The sequence below is a fragment of the Tursiops truncatus genome, chromosome 1 (genome assembly GCF_011762595.2).
Source record: "Tursiops truncatus isolate mTurTru1 chromosome 1, mTurTru1.mat.Y, whole genome shotgun sequence".
In the NCBI taxonomy this organism is placed as follows: Eukaryota; Metazoa; Chordata; class Mammalia; order Artiodactyla; family Delphinidae; genus Tursiops; species Tursiops truncatus.
The window spans coordinates 78878529-78896874 of record NC_047034.1 but is presented as its reverse complement, the minus strand read 5'-3'; the positions used below and the strand labels follow the sequence as shown (position 1 = coordinate 78896874).

The 18346-nt window shown below is 42.8% G+C and overlaps 1 long non-coding RNA gene across 2 annotated transcripts in view; it reads left to right on the top strand.

Moving 5' to 3' along the window:
- Positions 1 to 16682, top strand: part of LOC109547405 (uncharacterized) — a 145936-nt gene extending 129254 nt beyond the window's left edge. For both annotated transcript variants that reach the window (XR_002173188.3, XR_012333558.1), the window contains exon 4: positions 16537 to 16682. This is a non-coding gene — a long non-coding RNA (uncharacterized lncRNA). The remainder of the gene's footprint in view (positions 1 to 16536) is intronic.
- Positions 16683 to 18346: the final 1664 nt, after the last annotated feature.

The following is an 18346-nucleotide window of genomic DNA, read 5'->3' as shown; positions in this document are numbered from 1 at the left end:
AAACTCCCATCAGCACTCTTGGCTGGTTTAGGGCATGTGGTACTTTTGTTCTTGGCCATGGCAGCTCTGGTCCCCAGGCTTGGCTGCCTTCAAGTGAGCTAATGGGTGGGACTAGAACTGATGGTTTCCATATGAGCTGAAAGCCTCTTGGCATGGACTGGTACAACTCCATCTCCAGCATTAAACATTGTTGATCAGTCTGTCCCAACAACCCACCAGAGACGCCTGCTGTCTTTCAGGAAATTCCATGCTCCTGGGCCAAGCCCATTGTTTGAATGCCCCTGAACATCTCCCGAGGAGCTGCTCTCAAGCCTGGCCAGAAGGAGAAATAGATACAGATCCAAAGAGACTGGAAAATTTGGGCAGGAAGCTATAAAATGAGATGCAGCTTGGAAAAATACAGATTGTTACATCTGGGAGAGAGAATAATATATCACCAGCGATCCCTGCACCACCACCACCCCACCCAACCCCAGCAAATACATAAATATATGCAAGCCTAGGAGCAGGGGTAGATTATTGTCAAACAAGCAAGGCTCAAACTTCAGTCCCTCAATTGTGCAGAACCCTTCCAAGGCCTTGGGAGAGCCTAACAATGTGTTCTTCATATGTTTTTGTAAATTTGCAAAGGTAAGCTACTCTTGCATCCTTTTTCTTAAGTAGGACGCCGTCCCCCCAACTGTACGAGCTTCATGCTGCACAAAACCCACATCTTCCCTTGGGCAGGCTGAAATGTCCGATGGCAAATCCGTGACAATATTGGTGGTCGTTCTGCTAAATAAGAACCTCTCTTCCTAGCTCTTGTAACTGTTGGAATAATCCCTTCAAGCTGTATATAATGAAGTTAGGCTCAAACCCTTTCAGGCCACCTCTCTGGGCAAGGCTGTGGGCAAATACTGGGTTGGGCTGTGCAGGCAGAGCTAGTGCATCATGTGACTCTAAGATGGGTCTTCAGCAAAGTCATGAAATTAAGGAAATACATTCTGATACCACCAGCCTTTCTGACGGTGAGCTTCTCATGCAGTCTTCCTCTCCCTCCCCTTCACCAAGTCTTGCCTTTGGTTTTAGAGCCTGGTGGATTATGTTCACGCTGAAGTAGACGTGGCTGATTATTGACCCAAGGTATTTGGGGATGGAGGTCACTGTCTTCCTGTTACTGGGATTCAAATCCTTAAAGTTAAAGAATTATATTCTATCAGTAGAATTCATTTCAGAAATGGCTAGTAGGGACCCAGAGGATCTCTGAGAAGCCCCTTTAAACCGTGGTGGGCTTGAGGGTTAGGCTGTCACTCTGTGAGGGTTGACTCCTGGGAGTCTGAGAGGCTTGGAGCAGCAGGAAGAAAGCTTGAAATTACTTTTTTGAGATCTCATATACAGTTTTGATTATATTGCACACAGAAGAATGTTTTCAACTATTTCCTATGGAGTAAAATTGTCCCCATAGGAGGATGCAGATGATTATCCTGAGGTCCCCATACCACTTAGCCAGCTGTCACATGGACCCACGGTACATGTACCCCAGCTGGAGAAGCCCACTTTCACTCATTTATCGTGGAGCTCGCGGGAGCGGCTTTGGCTCAAAGGAAGGCCTCCTCACGGCATGGGACAAAAAGGAATCTCCAGTATCTGGAAGGGTTTCATGCATTTTATGTCTCCAATTGCATTCCTTCAAGGCTGGGCTTCTTAGCCAGTCCCCGAACAGTGCACTGACATCTGGCAGGACCAGCATCCCCAGGCTGGCTTTGTGAGAGGCACTGGAGAAACACGAGAAAGGGTGTTTGTTGCCAGTGGAGGTGCGCCTGGCTTGGCTAAGCTGAGCTCACCCTTTTGGGGCCCTGCAGGGGCTGCCTTAGCCAGGAAAGCGCTTCTCATTGCCAAAGCCTGGAATCCATGCCTTTACCAGTCATCACAGAAAGAGCCTCCCATCTGGTTATGAGTATCCTTATTCTCTGTGCTCCTTTGTCTGAAGCTTAATGATATCACATTTACTAAACAATAATAACTTCCAGTTAATGAAGGCAGGCAATGGACTCCTGACACTGAGCAAAAAGGTACCCTAAGTGGGCTTGGTCTTTGACTACTTCCCTGTCCCCTCCACTAGCTACGTCTTTGTCCCCCACAGGAGTTCCCTGGACACAGGGCTTTGGTGATTCAGACCTACAGTCACCCCTCCAACAACAGTGAATGTACACTGAGGGTCTCAGACTTGGTGGCTTCGTCCTCTTAGAAATTTGCCAGAAGAAGATTACAGAAGGATGGCAGACTTAACACTAATAAATAAATCTTTAATGATAAACTCTGAAGCACCTACAGAGGAGTTTGTTTTGTTTTGTTTTACAGTGGGCCTTCCCAGCACCCCTCAAATCATCATTCTGCCTATGGAAAAGGCAAGTCCTACCAGGAACCCCTTCAGTGGGCTTTAGGACTTCCTGACAGCAAAATCTGCTCGGGCATTCCAAGCTCCCAGCATTGCTCAGTTGAATCAGGATTCATATTTCAGGAGATGGAGAAATGTATTTCCAAATCCCAGAAGGGATCCCTTGGGCCAAGTTCTACTCTTTCAAGATGCAGTCATTGCTGCAATGACTAGAGCTTGTAAAGATACCCATGAATTTCCACACACTGCCTGCCCAAACCTCCTAGCCTCAGGGCTGGATGAGGAAATCCCCAGCCAGAGAAGCCTCTGCTGAAGGACCTCTGGGGTCCTTGGTGATGGATGCCCTTGATCTCCTAGTAAACCAGCCCCAGCCAGTGAGCTTCATGGAGTCCCCCAAAAAACAAAAGGCCGTGCCAGTCTGAGACATTTGTTGGTAAGATTTCTCATCCGTCTATTCCTTGACTTATTACTGGCCACCCAGCTTTCGAAGCCACTTAATTCTCTGATTTCTTCCCACTTTTTTCTCTAATTCTGTTCTCGTCCCCTCTATGCACACAATACCTCCACCATACCGTCCTTCCTCCCATCTAGTCATGTCTCAAACTTCCTGCTTTATTTCCCAGGTGCTCCTTTCAGGCCTAGCTCACTTGGGAAATGCTCACCCTGCTTTTGTGTGGGATCCTACGCAGCCCTGCCCACAAGTAGTCCAGCCCCACAGCGTTTCCCCCTGCCTCGGTCGGCAGTGGAAAGCTGGGCTCAAATAGTGGGTCCAGCATGTTCAAGGTCCCTGCAGAGGATTAGGGAGAAAATTTCAATAATTGCAAATGAATTCAAATTATGGGGAAAGCACCAGCTGTGATTTAAGATCAGATAAATAACAATGCCAAGGGGGAGAATAAGAGGGTGACACTGAGAATATTTACCTATTTATTTTTATTTTTAAATTTTATTTATTTATTTATTTTGGCTGCGTTGGGTCTTCGTGGCTGCACGCGGGCTTCCTCTAGTTGCGGCGAGCGGGGGCTACTCTTCTTTGCGATGCATGTGGGCTTCTCATTGCGGTGACTTCTCTTGTTGTGGAGCACGGGCTCTAGGCGCTGGGTCTTCAGTAGTTGCGGCACATGGGCTCAGTAGTTGTGGCTCACGGGCTCTAGAGCGCAGGCTCAGTAGTTGTGACGCACGGGCTTAGTTGCTCCTCAGCATATGCGATCTTCCTGGACCAGGGCTCAAACCCGTTTCCCCTGCATTGGCAGGCGGATTCTTAACCACTGCGCCACCAGGGAAGTCCTATTTACCTATTTCTATGGTCATCCTTTAACTTTAGCTAAATGACTGTGATTTGTGGCCCCATTATCCTGGCTGGTTACTGTGAGGAGCCAAGGATAAAGCAGTTAATCTCCCTGTCAGCTTGGCTCTAAATACAAGAGAGCCTCTCAGCACATCAGGGCCATCTGTGTTATGGGGTCACTGCTCCCTGTAACAGCCTCTGGCAGGAAACAAAAAACGCTTGTATACTGGCTGTGTTCCCTTGCCCTGGACTCCATCCTGTTTGGGTGGGCCTCCCTTGATTGGCATACATGTGAAGGCATCTGTCTGTTTCCTTCATCCTAGTTTAGGCTGAAACTGAATTTTTCCAAAATCTGTTATGTATTTAGGGTGTGTCATGCCCTGAATACTGGGTTTCAGTGCTATTGGAGTAACTTGTACAATTAATTACACTTTATATACGGGCAATTAGGACTTGAGTTGGCATGAAGCGTATATATTGGGCTTATGTAGCATGCAGATGCTACATAAGAACTAAATGAATAGCTAACACTTGTGTAGTGTGCTGTCGTTTGCAAAGCACTTTCACGTGCGTTATCGCTTTTGGCCCTCACGATGACCCCCTTGAGGTAGGCAGCAGAGTAAAAAGCATTATTACTCCCAGTTTACAAATGATAGATATGGGACTCAGAAGAGTTAAAAGTGGCACAGTCAGAACCTGAGATTGCAAATTCCTCTAAAGAATTTGCAGGCTGAAAAATATGTGGCTTCAGCTCCAAGAGTTCTTTAGTTACTTTGTTTGAAATTCTCTGTCATTAGCCTGCATTGACTTTCTATTTAACGTCTTTATTGAGGTATAATTGACACACAATAAACTGCACATATTTAAAGTGTACAACTTGATACGTTCTGACATATGTGTATACCCATGAAATCAGCGCTATAATTGAGATAATGAGCTTATTCATCGCCCCCCAAAAGTTTCCTTGGGCTTCATTGTAACCGTTCCTTTTCGTTCCTCCCTACCACTCCCAGGCAACCACTGATCTGCTTTTCTGTCACAATCCATTAGTTTGCATTTGTTAGAAATTTTATATAAATAGGATCATACAGAATGCACTTTTTTTTTAAAATTTGGCTTCTTTTATTTGGCATAAGATTCATTCATGTTGTAGTATATTTTTTTTCTTTTTTTTTTTTTTTTTCCTGCAAAGGATTCTGTTCTATGGTTACACCACAGTTTGTTTATCCATTCACCTGCTGATAAATATTCGGGTTGTTTGCAGCAGTGTTGGGCTACTACAAATAAAGCTCCTATGAACATTCATGTACAACTCTTTATCTAGACAAATGACTTCATTTCTCCTGGGCCAGTATGTAAGAGTAGAATGTTTACATTATATGCTAGGTGTATGTTTAACCATCTGTGAAACTCCCAAATTTGTTTCCAAAGAGGATGGGCCATATTACATCCCACCAGCAGTGTAGGAGAGTTCAAGTTCCTCCCCATCCTTTCCAGCACTGGTAGGATCAGTCTTTTTATTTCCTCAATCTGATAGGTACGTGGTAATATCTCGTTTGAGGTTTAATTTGTATTTCCTTAAGGACTAACAATGTTGAACATCTTTTCATGTGCTTATTTGCCATCTAAATATCTTCTTTGGCAAAGTATCTATTAACACCTTTTGCCCATTTTTTAATTGTGTTGGTTGTTTTCTTATTGTTAAATATTGAGAGTTCTCTCTAAATACTAGACACAAGTCATTTTCAGATTTGTGCTTTGCAGACAGTTGCAGTCTGTGACTTAGCTTTTCATTCTCTTAATAGGGTCTAAAATTTTTATATTAACTCTAATTTATCAACTTATCCTTTTATGGATTGTTCTTTTGGTATTATATCTGAGAAATAGTTACCTAACCCAAGGTAAGAAAGGATTTCTCCTATGATTTTATAGTTTTAGGATTTACATTTAGGTCCATGATCCATTTTGAGTTAAATTTTTATGTGGTGAGAGGTTCATTTTTTGTGTATTGGTCTACTGTGTTTGCCCTTGAACTCTATCAAAATCAGTTATCCATATGTGTATACTTCTATTTCCAGACTCTCTGTTCTATTCCATTAATCCATTTGTTTGTTTTCATGTCAATACCACATTGTCTTGATTACTGTGATAGTTACTTTTACATGCCAGTTTGGCTAGACTATAGTACTCAGTTATATAAACAAACCCTAATCTAGATGGCGCTGTGAAGGTTTTTTGTTTTCTTGGTTTTTTTTTAGATTTTTTTTTTGTGAAGGTATTTTGTAGATGTGGTTAACATCTACAATCAGTTGACTTTAAGTAAAGGAGACTACCCTCAGTAATGTGGGTGGATCTCATCCAATCATTTGAAAGGCCTGAAGAGCAAAAACTGAGGTTTCCTGGATAGGAAATTCTGCCTCAAGACTTAATATTAACTCCTGCCCGAATTGCCAGCCTGCCCTTTAGATTTCATACTTGCAGTCCCCACAATCATGTGAGCTAATTCCTTAAAATATATGTATCAGTCAGGGTTCTCTCCTGTATAAATCTATCTGTCTATCTATCTATAGGTATGTCCCCCTATTGGTTTTGTTTCCCTAGAGAACCCTGACCGACACGATTACTGTAGCTTTATAGTAAATCTTTCAATCAAATAATTTTAATTCTCCAACTTTGTTCTTCTTTTTCAAAGTCTCTTAGTCTGTTCATATAGTAAAGCAAAGAAAGAAAAGGTGACATTCTGCTGAGTGTTCAGGAGGGATGTCCAAAAAGAAATGGTCTTACTTGGATCATAAAGTTGGGAGGTTTTCTACAAATAAACCTAGTAAGGTGGGTGTTATTCCATTTCAAGAGAAGGAAACTGCTTGAAGCAAGCCCTCAAAAGAATAACTTCTCAAAAATACTCTGGAAATTGGAGTTATCCAGTATGGCTAGAGAGTAAATGATATAAAGGAAGAAAGGCAATATGTTTGAAAACATATCTTGGGTTAGTACCCTTTCATTTGCAGATGAAGAAACGAATTGAAACTGGCTTCTGGCTTCCGTATAGAAAGGACTTTGTTAATACAAATAACTGAACAAGGTTTACAGCTTCAGGCATGACTGGTTCCAGAAAGCTCATTCACTTTCTTCCCCCCACACCACACCCACTGTCATCCCTGCTTTTTTTCTTTGTGGTTTCAGTCACAGCCAGGGCTTCTCCATTAGGTGTACCCTGACAGCTACAGGTTTATATTACCTGTATAACTTACAGTTAAACAAAAACAATCCCAGAAGTCAGTCTCGTTAGACTAAGTGAAGTTACATATCTACACCAGAACCAGAAACTGTGTTCTAGGATACACTGACTTGCTAGACCTGGGTCATGTGACCATCATTGATGGGGGAGAAATGTAAGGTGGAGGACAGAGATGGATATCAGTGGAATTACCACAACCTTCTCAACTTCCCCTCTCAGTGACAAGTTTTTGCAACTTTGGCATTTGTTTTTTTCATTTCATCCTTAAGACCTTCTATTGACTGCTGCTTTCTACATTGCTTCTTTCCTTTAAAGAAAAAAAAAAAATGTCTGAACTCCCACTTCTTTCCCCTGAAGTATCTGTACCACAATGTGTGTTTCACCACATTTTGTTGTCCCTGGTTGTCAGTTCTCTCCAGTTTATTGCTGTCACCACTGGAGTTTGCAACAGCTTTCAATTTGGCTCCTTTGTGAATCTCATTAATATGCAGTTATCACCTCTCTCAAGACCATTAACAGACATTAACCAAAACCAAACCTAATAATGAAATCTGAAGATTCTGTGGCAATAACTCTTTCACAGGAAACTAGAGAACTTGACAGGGGAGGAATTTGGGTAAGAAAATGGAAAGGGCCTCCTTTCCCAGCACACAGAGTTTTCATTAATCCCAAAAGGAGACCTTGAGGGGAAAATGAAAGAAGCGCAGTGTAAGGATAGAGAGATAGAAAAATATATCCAGCATCTGTTCCTGTAAATTTAGGGTAAAAATTACAGCCATGAGTAGCTAGCTGCAAGGTTTGGAGTCTGAGGTTACAAACTATGGTTTAAACGAGAACCCAATGAGCAAGACTAAATGGGAGCAGTTGACAAAAAATTTTAGCTGTTCTCCACATTCTGAAATATTCACTCTTTGGTGTTAGAGTGTGTCAAGCTGCTTTTTTCTGGGTTGGTGGTTCAGTTTCAGCCTGGGTGTCATTCAGAGTATGATATCCTTACAATGCTGAAAAATATAAGCTTCTTCTGTTGACCTGCAGTTGGAATTGTTTTATGAGTTGGAGCTTATCCTATTCTAGTCGCTGTCGATCTTGACTGATCTTCATAATCTTCAAATCCATTGATTCATGTGTATTATCCTCTCTCGTCTGGACTACCACAGCAGCTTCCTAGCTAGCTGGCCTCCTTACTTCCAACCTGTGCTCCACTCCCCATTCCACACCCAATCCCTTCCCCTTACTAAAGTCAGCAGGAACCTCTCCAAAACACAAATGCGATATCACCTTGCTTTTTTCATAAATGAATAAACTGAAGTGCATAGAGGAGCCATGTAGTACGGCAGACACTGTCACCAGTGCCCTGCTTTGTGTATATGGTAAGAAAGTAAAAAGCAAAAACCACTGAATGGATTAAGGATATGACCCTTTGAGTGTAGTTTGGTTACGTGCCTACTTCTGTCCATTGAGTTGCAGGGGGGAGTCATGTGAGTTACTTCTAGGTTGGAGCATTTATGACCCAGGGTAAGGGCCTCCCATGTTTCGGGAGTGGTGGCAGAGCCTCCATCAGCTGGTTTTCTATGGGATCACAATGAACAGAGCTTCCCTGCCAATCTGCATTGAACGTATATGAGTAACCACAACCTTGTTGTTTCAAACCACTAAAATTCTAGGGTTGTTGTTTACCAAAGCATAGCCTAGACTATTATGACTGATATAGATGTTAGAGCTGGAAGAAGGGTGATATTGTAACAACAACAATAAAAAAAACCCTCCAATGCGACCCCCAAAATGTGTGGCATTGGCTAATTTATAGACCAGGTGGTAGGTGGTAAGAAAACTGATGTTGGAGGCTGGGAAGTTGACAATCCATGTTATTTAATGGGAAAGCATTTGATAAAACTGTCACCTTCAGTCATTTTGGAGGCATATCATGCACCTAATTAATTTCAGATCCATGAGGAGAGGTTGGAAAACAGAATATTGTAGTGTGTGCTGGTTTTAGTTGGCAATATGTAGCAAGGTGCTAGAGAAAACTTAAAACTTCAGGGACTAGAAGGGTTGCAAAATCAACTGCTTCTCAATTCTTAACCATAAAAGATAAGGATAAGAAAGTCTGTGATCAACAAAGGCTAATTAAAATTCAGCCTTATGGGAAGGATCAAATAGAAGGTATGGTCATGATACACAGTTGTTAAAACCTCTGAATGGAGTAGAGTGTCTTAAATATTCAGTGAAGGGTGGGGTACCCAGTAAATAAAAAATAAAGATGTGACACTTAAGTTTAGAGATAGACATGGGAGTTAGAAAGAAAAGAAAGAGCAAATATGGAAGCCATCTTTCAGAAAGGACTGAGGGTGTGGTTAGCAGCACATAAAGCTAACTGAAATCCAATAAATGGGGAGTTTCAGGCCAGTGAGGTTTTGAGAGTTATACATCAAGGAATCATGGGCTTTGACTAAAAAGATGGTGACTGTTAAGACCTGGGCTTCTAGTCATCTAGGGCAGAAAGTAGACTGGGATAAATTCTCAGTTCCCTAAGAAATCATATTCCCTAATGCCTATTTTAGATGTAGTCAGAGGGATAAAAGAACAAGAAGAACATCCCATAGGGTGGATACAGAAGGGATAGAGAAAAATGGATGGGGGAGCTCTTTCAACCTGATGAATCAAAGATTAATCAAAGTACATTTCCACTCCAAGCAGGGAGCCTCAAAAGGTTAACCCAATAGGGTTCAGAATTTTTGCAGGCCAGTATTTGCTGTGTGTCTCCATTCTTCCTTTTTTTCTGAATGAGGTGTTTATTGAGGTTACCATGCCCCTAGTCTATCACTATGAATTGAGGAGTGGGGACAGATCACTTGGATTTTTAGTTCATACCTCTTGAGATAAAAAGATGCCACATCCAGACCTGACGTAAAAATTAAAATGTAAGATACCATGAGGAAGAGACTTCTATGCTTCATTCAGAGATCCTAGACTTTGAATTTAATACCTGACCTGGGATATTTCAGCTGCCTCCTTGGGGAGGGGATGAGTATGTTCTGCCCTATTAAGAAGGCAGCACTAATTTTGGAGACTGAAGCCAGACGCTAGCAGGTATTTCTACTGCTGGCCAATATTCAGCTCACCTTTCCTTTGGAGACATAGAACATTGTACTTCCTCACACCCTCGAAGCTAGACACGGCCATATGATAAGCCCTGACCAATGAATTGTGTCCAGAACAACCGTGAGCCAGAGTATTTAGATGACAATACAAAACCCTCTGACTCAGCTCCTTGCCAACTGAGATGACTGTGGATAACTTGAGACATCTTATGCCATGTAGAGGAAGGAGGCTGCAAAAACCTGGGTCCCTGAGTGCCTAGAATGAGCAGAGGTTTTCTGCCAACCTGATCTGGACATGCAGTGTGAGTGAGAAATACCCTTTTGTTTCAAGCCACTGACATTTTAGAGCTGCTTGTTATGCAACATAACCTTTCCTATTCTGAAGGATACACTTACCTTTCACAAAGGCAGAAAGAAACGATGGAACTAAGACGTAAATTCAGTTCTGTCTGGCTCAGAGGTCAAAGCTTGGCCACTACCTCACTGTCAACTGCAAGGGGATTACTAAAGCCAAACCTTGAACTGGGGCTGATGAGTAAAATTCAGCACTGTACAGCTTCCAAAAAATTAAAGCATGAAGATGTTGTTAAAACATAATGGGGTTGGGGGAGGACAGAGAGAGAGCCTAATATGATTGATCAGACAGTTGGGGAATGAAATTATAACACTTTACCTGGATTATCTTATTTTCCTCATGTGAAGAAGATGTAAATTAGACATACTTAAAAGAGATTCACTCAGGGAATTGCATGAGAATTAGCTATGGAAGTAAGCATTAATTTATTATGTTCTACACAGAAGGTTCTACAGCAAACTCTGAGTGTCATGCAGCTGTGTGTGTATAGTGAGGGGTAGGATGGAGGTTGGGGGTAAGGGGGCCAGGATGACAAGTGGGAAGGAAAGAATTGATAATAGTTTGAATAGGTGAGTGAACCAACTTTAATATCTCTATTTAATCTTAGACAGAAATTGCTAAAAGGACTACAACAGTTGAAGTTCGAGCTAGGAATTTTAGCTATTATACCATAATCAAGAAATACATTTAGGTATTTGTAGAATTTGTGTACTTTTATATTTTCCTTGAAAAGTATAATATGTTTGATTCTTACTTTGTTTACTTAATGTTATCTGTTTTAATAAACTTTTTTCCCCATCACTATAACAAAGGAAGGACTTTGTAATTATAAACCTCTGTAGGAGGTTGAGCCTAATGTTGTAGTCTGGAATTCCAGAGATTGGTAAATCTTGATGAGACACGTTATTACTTTACTGACATCTCGTGGCCATGTAGCTTAATTGCAGGAATATTTTTTGGTGTGGCAAGTGAAATGTGAAGATTGATCTTCAAATCATGTTTGCAATTGCTTTCTAATTTCCTTATTCTTCTATTTATTACTTTCTTTGCCATATTTAATATCATTTTCTCTAGCCCATCTTTCTCTTTTTCCCTTTTTCTCAGATTCAGCATTTATTTATGATCAATAATACATAACCTATATACATACCCAAGGTACCCAGCACATTTCTGAAGGGAAAAGTGAGAGAAAACACTGAGCCTGCCAGAGTCCTGTATCCAGGATTTCAGAGCTTCCCGAACACATGTAGTAAGAGATCTACCAGAACTTCCATTCATTCATTTATCTAACATTTACACAGGCCCCACTGTGTCCAGGTATGATATGAGGTGCTGAGAATTTTGAGACAGAAACTGCAGTACTTGCCCTCATGGACTTTACTCCCTTATAGGGAATAAAATTAATAATTTCAATATAGTAGGAGAGGGTAATCATATATCACTCTGGAGCATCCCAAATGCTCAAACATTGCCCTTGCAGACATTTTTAATCACTTTCATCTGAGCATGAAGCTCTTAGGAACAGCCCATGTGTACATTACACAGATAAACCCATCCTAGACCTGCCTCTTTTCTCTCCATTTAGGTATACTCAATACAGGGATTACAAAATAATGTATGTAAGATGCTTAGGTCAGTACCTGGAATTCAGGAAGCACTTGAAATGTTAGCTGATGCCATTCCTCCATTTGTGTACTCACTAGACTCTATGCCAAGCACCATACTGAGAGCTGGGGATACTTAAATTAAAAGACAGCCCCTGGCTTTAAGGTGTTTATGAGACTAGTGGAGGGAATCAATATGAAATGAAATAAGTAATTTCAACGCATGTGGTCATTGTCAGATTAGCAGATAGGAGTAGGAGAGGGAGGACTAAGTTAGTCTGGGGAACCATGCATAGCTAACCTTTGAACTGAACTATCTTATATAAACTAGATTTGCCCAGGATACCAAGAAGAAGGGAATTCTATTAGAAGGCACAGTATGAGCAAAAACATGAGGTGCAAGAGCACATGACCTATTCAGGGAACTACTAGTAATTCAGGATTACACATGCATAAGGTGCAAGGAGAGAGAAGTTGGGACAAGGCTAGAAAGGTAACAAGACCCACACCAGGAAAGGCCTTGCAGGACATACCAAAGAAATTAGAATTCGTATGATAGACCAGGAGTGGTTCAGACTGGTGGCCTGAGGGCTTCGCAGCTGAGAGATGTTTTGTTTGGTGTGCACAGAGGTTTGAAAAGCCACATACCTAGGCAGGTCACAGTGCAAACAGCTGAGTGTATATTGTTTTACCAATGGTCCATACCCTGAGTTTGTGTTGCCTGTAGATGTCTGTGTTGAAAGCCCAGTTCAACCTGATGGATGATAGAAAACCACTGGAGAGTTTTGAGCAGGGGCATAGCATGATTATATTTGTTTTTCCCTAGTGGTAACATGGTACATGAGATAGGAGAACTAAGAATTAGTGATAGAGACTAGTAAGGGACTGTTAGAATAGTCCAGGTGTGAGAGCCTGAACAGGGGCAGCAGCAGAGGACATGCACAAAAGATTGGTTTAAGAATGAGAAGAACTGGCAGGACCTGGTAAGTAATTGTTTGTTTGGTTAGTTGGTGCTTTGGTAGTGGGTGGTGGGCAGTGAACAAGAGGGAGGAGCCTAAAATGACTCCCAGGTTTTTAGCTTGGGCAGTTGAGTAGGTGGTAGATGGAGGTACCATTCCTAGAGAGAGGTCCCACAGGATGTGAGGGCAGGTGAGGGAACAAGGTCATGTGTTAGGTCTGGACAGGTAGCGTTTAAGGATTATGGTGGACATTCTGACAAGGATGGTAGTTGGGTTGGATCACAGACCAGTAACAAGTTATGGAGTTGAAATTGGAAGTGGAAAGGTTCTCAGGCACCAAATCCACACATCTTACAACTCACAGAGCAGGGTCCTCAGGCTTGGAGTCAGGATAAGAATCTACTAGCTCTTGCATGGCTGCTCCAAAGAGTTATAAAAAGAACAATAGTGATAACAATAGTAATTGTAATATAGTAGTTGTCTTTGATGAAATTCTAATTATGTGTGAGAGCCTGAATTGTTTCATTTATTCCTCGTAACAACCTTATATAATAGTGTGCTTATTGTCTCCATTTCACAGATGTGAAAACTGAGGTGTAGAGAAGTTAAATAGCTGGCCCAGGTCACATAGTGAGTGAAGGATTGGAGCTGGAACCTGTCTTCAGAGCTCCATGCTGGTTACCACTCCATTATTCTGGCAGCTTAAGCAGGCAATGTAATATGAGGGATACCAGGGAGGTTGACTTCTTTTGATAAATTTCCACCCTTTCCCCCAGTCTGCACAAGTACCTGAAATTTTAACTTTAGAGATGTATTTCTTATGGTCTAGCTGGTTTATGATGAAAATTTTCTTAAATCTCTTTATTCAGGATGAAAAACCCCTGGGAGTTGAAGATCTGGTGTGAATTTAGAGAGGTTCTCAGCCTGACTGCATTTTAGAATCGCCCTGGGTTTGGGCGGGGGTGTTAATTGGTCTGCGAAATCCCCCCTAACACACAGATATACGCCATATATATATATATATATATATATATATATATATATATATATATATATAGTTTTAAACAGTGATTCAAATTTGCAACCGGTGTTAAGAACCAATGGAAATTCAGTAAGATGTAAATTCTCAGTGAAATGCAAATCAGAGACTCTGGGCATGGGCCCCAACAATCTGTGCTTTCTTAGCCTCCCAGATGACTCTGGTCAGTCCTTTGGTGGAGTTTAAAGAAGAAAGACTAAAACAGGCACAGGGAGAGGATCCAGCCTTGGGCACTGGATGGGGAAGGGAAGATGCTGAAAGGGGAGCCTGACAAAAGCCAAACTTCTGTACAGTTTGGAAAGTTTGATCTGTCCCTCCCCACGTGTGGATTTACTGATGTGTCCGTTCACCCCAGAGGTTCTTGGGCAGAGTTGATTCTGCTTCTTCCAGGAGTATTTGTGGGGAGGTGACAGCAGCCCGCTGGAGAGAAAGGCCAGAGCCTCTTGCCTCCCTGAAGCATCTACTAAGAAACGTGCGATTTAATGCATGGCCAGAAGGTGGCTCCACACTCGGTCCCTCCCTTCAGCCTTTCTGGGAGTCAGGAGTCTAAGGATCCAGGGTGATGCAGAGACTGTGGGAGTGGGACTCAAGAGATCTGTGGGTTGGAAGACTAGGTTAACCAGAACTTGTTTTTTTTTTTTTTTTTTTTCATAGTTTTGAGGTAGAGGAAACAGATACCACTTGCTGTGAGAGTTATGTGAAGGGAGGATGCCTCCTCATCCCCGGTGAGCTAAATGGAACCATACTGGGCCCTCCTCATGCCACACAGGAGAGATACTTTTCTTTTTTTCTTTTCTTTTCTTTTTTTTTCGGTACGCGGGCCCCTCTCTGTTGTGGCCTCTCCTGTTGCGGAGCACAGGCTCCGGACGCGCAGGCCCAGCGGCCATGGCTCACGGGCCCAGCCGCTCCATGGCATGTGGGATCTTCCTGGACCAGGGCACGAACCCGTGTCCCCTGAATCGGCAGGCGGACTCTCAACCACTGTGCCACCAGGGAAGCCCAGGAGAGATACTTTTCAAGGGAGTGAAATGTTTTATTGAAGAAACTCCAAGGAAGGAGGAAAGAAGCCCAACAAAGGGGAAGCCTGACAGGTGGGCAGATGGAAACAGCCCCTTTCGTGCATGTGGCTAGAAGCTGCAAGTCCATCCCTCGGAAGGCATAGCAGCTGTCCACAGGTCCGGGATGCCTTTCATCTGCCTCCTCTTGGCTTTGGACTGATGGGAACTGAGAAATCCTGCGAGAAATAGAAATGGGGGCCCACTTTCAGGCTCCACTCAGCTGATAGCAAATGGGGCAGAGCCCCTGGAGTCTGCAAACTGGGGCCTTCTATTCAATTTTGCCACTTCTATAAAATAAGGCTAAAAGAGATCTCTTTTCCTGAGTGGTTGTGAAGATTGAGGGAAATTATGTATGGGAATTGCCTGGCATGTAACAGGTACTCAACAAATGTCTCTTCAATGCTCCTCTTTCCCAGAAGTTCTCAACGGCTGTATGGTCAAAATATCATGGGGCTTCCCTGGTGGCACAGTAGTTGAGAGTCCGCCTGCCGATGCAGAGGACACCGGTTCGTGCCCCGGTCCGGGAAGATGCCACATGCCGCGGAGCGGCTGGGCCCGTGAGCCATGGCCACTGAGCCTGCCCGTCCGGAGCCTGTGCTCCACAACGGGAGAGGCCACAGCAGTGAGAGGCCCGCGTACAACAACAACAAAAAATCATGGACTAGTCATCTATTCCTTAGGTCAGTTTTCTTAAGAGGAAAGGAAGTAATGAGACCCTCTTCTCCTGGGACAATAAGAAACCACAAATGTGAGCTCCCAATTAGATCCAAGGGATTATTAGTTAGCAATAACTGTACTTTGGATAAACTTCTCAAGTGCTGATATTGCTACTCCACAAGGATGTTAATGAATAATAGGTAAACATATCTTTTCGTTTGACAGTTTACAAAGCTTGAGGGCCGTTTCAGTGATCATGGCTTGTACTTTTACAGGTCTTATCTTAGCCAGTTAGATAGTCATCAATTAAAAATTTATCAAGCATGTTAAATAATATTGCAAGATACAGATGGACTCCCTGAGTTGCCACCATTACTTTTAGAATACATCTAGGGGCTATGGGAACACAGCCCTTTCCCACATAGTTCTAGAGTCACCATGTTTTCTACAACAATAATCTGGTTAAATATTCACTCCACAGAAACATGTCTATTGAAATGTTCTCCAGACCCCTCTTGATCGCCAAATGTAGAGGAAGCGTCAGTCTTTATCCCACGGCTGCTCTGCACATGTGTCACCCTGGACCTCCTTGCAGACCTTTGGTTTGAGTGAGGCTATCGGCTCCTAGCTCGTATCTTTTTTTTTTTTTTGCGGTACGCGGGCCTCTCACTGTCGTGGCAGAGACAGTCATGCTCACCACAAATAATATTTGTTCCTTTACATTTCCCAGCCCCTGCATTTAGGTGGGGCCATGACACCATCTCTGGCAGTGATATGTGAGCAGATGTGATGTATGTCGCTTCTAGCTCAGGGGGTAGAAGGCCATGTGGGATTCTTTAGTCTCTCTCTTCTCTTGCCAGGGTGACTGAGGAGGACTCGTGTTCTAGAAGCTGAAGTTACAAGATGCTACAGCTTTGTCAGCTTGGGTCCCTGGGTGAGGATGCAGAACACAGCCCCTGAACAACACATGTTTGACATGTAGTATGACTGAGAAATAAACTTTTGTTTTTTTTCTTAAGCCACGGAGATGTGGGATTATTTGTCGCTGCGACATAACCTGTTCTAGCCTGACTTCCAAGTCTAACACCTAGCCAAATGTTGACACACTGTAGTTAATAAATAATTTTTTAACGAATCAAATGAATCTCTCTAGCCCAGACTGCTTCCCACTGTTTCACGTTTATTCCTTCCAGTCTGCTACTGGACAAATCCACTTCTCTGAATTGCCCCTCTTCCAGCACTCCAAACTCCTGCTGGCAGTGCCATGGTTTCTCCAGTCATTGAATCAAGAAACACAGGTATCAACGGAGACATTTCCAGCGCCAGCCACTCCAGTCCAATCACTAAATGCGTCTAAAATTACCTCCTAAATATCTCTTCAGTCTCTTCATCAGCTCTATTTATTTTATAATTTATTGATTGATTTTGGCTGTGCCAGGTCTTAGTTGCAGCATGTGGACTTCTTAGTTGTGGCATGTGAACTCTTAGTTGAGGCATGCATGTGGGATCTAGTTCCCCAGCCAGGGATCGAACCCAAGCCCTCTGCATTGGGAGCATGGAGTCTTACCCACTGGACCACCAGGGAAGTCCCTTCGTCAGCTGTATTGTGACTTCCCTAGTTATAGAGCTCATAATCTCTTTTCTGGAGTAGTGGAATCGAATCTTGAACGCTCTTGCTATCTCCTGCCCTGCCCTCTACCCATCATATCCAGCCTCCCTACTCTAGGCAGAGTGAATATCAAAATTAAAAACCTAACTCTGCTTAAGACATTTATGGCTCTCTGTCATTTACAGGATGGAGCGCAAGCTTCTTGACTTGTCAGGGAGTCTTCCTGGCACACATGACCTGGATCTCACTTGCACTTTTAGCCTCATACCTTGCCTCTCCCCCACTGTCTTTTCCATGTAATACTACTGGATTACTTGTAGCGCCACCCACGTTATGTGGTCTCCCGCCTCCTCCCCCAGCTCTGCCTGGCTGGATCCTATGAATTCTCGAAGACTCACCCAGACATCACCTCTGCCAAGTCCCCAACCCTTGCCTGCCCCCGCCCCCGCGTTTCCACAGCGCTCAGTTTGTATTTTCATCACGGTGGTAGTGGTTGCATTGCAGTCCATAGATGTGAAGATGAACACGCTCTACCTTATGGCAAGGATAGGCCCAAAGATCTTTCTTTGACTCCGTCAGGACATGTTTCATTTGGACATTACTGGGTTCTAGATCTCTGTCTAGTAGGGTCTCAGAAAAATACACCCGAGGAGTACTCAGTATATAGACTTCCTTCTTTCCATCCTTCCTTTCTTCCTTCTTTCCTTTCCTTTTTTCTTCCCTCTTTCCATCCCTTCCTTGTTCCTTCTGGCTTAGGGGTCAGAAAGCCTGGGTTCAAATCCAAGTTCCACCACTTATTAGCTGTGTGACCCTAGAAAAGCTTCATAACTTCTCTGAGCCTTATTTTTCTCATATGGAAAAATGGGATAGTCATATTCCCCATAGAGATATTTATCTCACTGGATTAAGAATTAAATATATAGAGATATAAAATATTTACAATAATGCCTGATACAAGGTAAGCATTCAAATAAATATTTGCTAGTATTATTACTTTCTTTGACCTGTTCAATGAATAAATAGTAATCAACATTTAATAGCAATTCCTAACCTTGGAATCC